The sequence below is a fragment of the Emydura macquarii genome, unplaced genomic scaffold (genome assembly GCF_026122565.2).
Source record: "Emydura macquarii macquarii isolate MOO-44397 ecotype Brisbane River unplaced genomic scaffold, CSIRO-AGI_Emac_v2 contig_3555, whole genome shotgun sequence".
Classification (NCBI taxonomy): domain Eukaryota; kingdom Metazoa; phylum Chordata; order Testudines; family Chelidae; genus Emydura; species Emydura macquarii.
The window spans coordinates 8757-11746 of NW_027133692.1; the positions used below are offsets into that span (position 1 = coordinate 8757).

Sequence of the window (2990 nt, forward strand, 5' to 3'; positions counted from 1 at the left end):
CAGGGGAAGGAGCCGGCGCAGCAGCAGAGTGAATGGCAGAGGGCGGGGGGGGCCTCAGCCATCAGAGCAGCAGCGTCCCCACCTGCAGGGAGGGGTCAGTGCTGGGCAACAGGCCGGGCTGGGTCAGGGGCTGGGAGCTCTGGCAGCGAGCGCGGCGCCAGCACCAACGGCCCTGCTGGACACCCTGGGCCTGGCCAGCCTGGGGCAGCCAGCGAGTCTCTCAGGGCCTGGGACTCTGCCCGGGAGGGGTGACAGGTTGGGGTGCCCTGCCCAGGACAGGTGACAGGGGGAGGGGACAGGATGCTCCCCAGGGTCAGTGATTCCCTAGGATGAGGCACCGGGAAGACGAGCTCAGGATCCCAACAGGCTCATGGGCCGGGCTCAGAACTGGCCGGAGCCCAGCCGTGCCGGGGCCGGTGGGAGGGGAGCCGGGATGTGCTGACTCTGGCCGGTCACAGGGAGGGAGCCCAGGTTTCGGGCACTACGGGGCGCTGGTGCCAGGAGCAGCTGCAGGGAGTGAATCTCTGCCAGGGGAGGGGCTGGAGTCACTGACACAGGTTTGGCCTCGGTTACCTGCAAATCCTCGGGCTCTTCTGAGTCCTGGAACAAACCAGCAGAGAGAGAGAGGTGAGAATTCACACCGCAGGGGCACCCGGAGCGGGGTCCAGTGCAGGGGGGGCAGACCCTGCTGTCCCTACGCAAAGAGTCCTGATGGTGCAGCAGCCGCTCTAGCCAGGTACATGGGCCTGTTCCCACCGCACCCAGCTCTGCACCGTCTCACAACAGCCCAGGGCTGGACAGGTTCTGACTCTGTTTTGTCTTTTCTGGCCCATGTTCTTCTCCCACGTTCACCTGCTGGGTTTCTCTCCTGTGCAGATCACTGCACACCCGCCCAGCCCAGGGGCTGCTCCATACAGGGGAACAGGCTCCCAGCAGCTGCTGTGCCCTGCTGTAAGGTCTGAGGCCTTGTTTTTGGCTAAGCAGTAACAGCCATAGCAGGAGAGACAGCAGCCATAAGCTAAGCAGCATGCAGTCACATCTTCACCCTCCTGACATTACATCCAGACAATGGAGTATCGGGCTGTTAAGAAGATGCTACTGTCCTAATAGTACCGACCACCACCAGATAAAGAAACAGATATTAACATACTTTTCGAAAACGTTGTTTGATAGCATCTGTCTGGCAAGGAATCACTTAACAGTTGTGGTTGTAAACTCTACACTTCTTATTGTTTTGTCTGTATGGGACCCACTTTATTGTATATATGAATGATTTCTGTTTGGTTCTTTGCTTGTTTCTGGCTGTTGCATAACTAAAATAACTAAGAGTGATCACTTAAGCTGGTCGGGTATGATTGCTTAAAGAATTATTTTGCAATATGCTATGATTGGTCAAAGATTTATTTTGTAATATGATTGGCTAAGGTGTAGCTAAGCAGGACTCATGTTTCACTATAAAAACTGGGGTCCAAGAGGCAGAGCAGCTAGAAGAAGAAAAGGGGAACAAGAAAAATAAGAAGGAAAGACCTGAAGGAAGAAGAAGAATCCACCTCCAAGACACCGCCCAAGATCAGACCTGCTAGAATCCACTGCACGACCCTGACATGCAGCAACCAGAATCCAGATGAGATTGACCTTGTCTGGCTAACAGGGAAAGTCCGCCTGCCTGATGAGGATTGGTGAGCACAGCCCTGTGTGCTTAACATGTGTACTATGTTTGGTCATTATTAATAAATAGAGAATCGGGATATTACTGTGTAAGGCTCCTTCACTGGTAAAAGATCCTGCAAACCCACAGAGAATTAAGCCTAAAGCCCTACAGATTGGGAAAGGGTGACCCTGAGCCCTAGAGTGTGAATTGGGTAAAGGTAGGTGCCTTTCCCTGGAGCCCCACGGACTGGTTGGTGGGGGTGCTCTAACTGGGATATGCTTGGAGCCCTACAGACTGGGAAAAGGTGGGGTGCCCTTGCGTGTTACCACTGCCCTAAGAACAGCTATTCAGGATTCTCACCTCTCTCTGCAGCCAGCCCCTCTGGAAAGAAAGAGAGAAAAAGAAAAATCAATAATTAGTCACAATCCCTGTATCTCCAGGTTAACAATCATTCCATCACAGCTTTCAGATGATACGATGTCAGTGAGAGAAGAGGCACTAAGATCTTGTCCACACTTAAACCGCTACAGTGGCACTGCTGCAGCTGCCCCACTGTAGCACTTCAGTGTAAACACTCCCTATGCTGACGGAGGGCTTCTCCCATTGGTGCAGTTACCCCACGTCCCTGAGAGGCAGGGACATAGGTCGGCTTAACTACACTACTTCGGGGTGTGCATTTTTCATGCCTCTGACAGACAGTTCTGCTGATCTGATTTTCTGGTGCTGACCAGGCCTAAGGCCCAAGAAGCAGCTTTTCACTGGGATTTAGGCACCTAAAGATGCAGACAGACACCTAGGGAGATTTGTCCAAGTGCTGAATCAGATCAGACACTTCACTCCTATTGAAATCAATGGGAGATAGGTGCTTAGCCTGCTTTGGGGTGTTTGAAAATCCCACCACATACCTAAATAGCTATGAAAATCAGTCTCAGCTCCGCAGCTTCCCCGTCGGAGTCCCCCACCGGCCCCTGCCCAGACACTATGAGAGAGAAACTCTCAGAGCGTCCTTTACCCAGGAATCCCACCATAGCCGCCTGGAGATTGTTCTGTTGAGAGAAATCCCGGATTCTCTTTTCTAGCTCAGGGGATTTGGGCACCGGATGTGGAGACGTCGCCTTCTTGCCCCTGGAGAGACACAAGTGTGTTTATTCCTCTCCTTCCTCAGCCCTAAGTCCCCACTGCACAAAGCCAGAAAGGGGAGCAGGTGGGAGCTGGGGCCACAGGCAGAGCTAACAGGGCCGTGACCTCTGCTGCCCAGGGAATTTAGTGCCTGCACAATCTGCCGGGGCCCAGCCTGGGGACTGGCAGCCTCTCTCCGTCCAGAGAGAAAACACAGCCT

General features: G+C 53.7%; 1 long non-coding RNA gene across 1 annotated transcript; it reads right to left on the reverse strand.

The window, feature by feature from the left end:
• Positions 1 to 232: 232 nt before the first annotated feature.
• Positions 233 to 2676, reverse strand: LOC137145549 (uncharacterized). Its single transcript, XR_010917677.1, has 3 exons — positions 2664 to 2676; positions 2012 to 2032; positions 233 to 600 (listed from the first exon to the last, which is right to left on the reverse strand). It is a non-coding gene; the product is annotated as an uncharacterized lncRNA (long non-coding RNA).
• Positions 2677 to 2990: the final 314 nt, after the last annotated feature.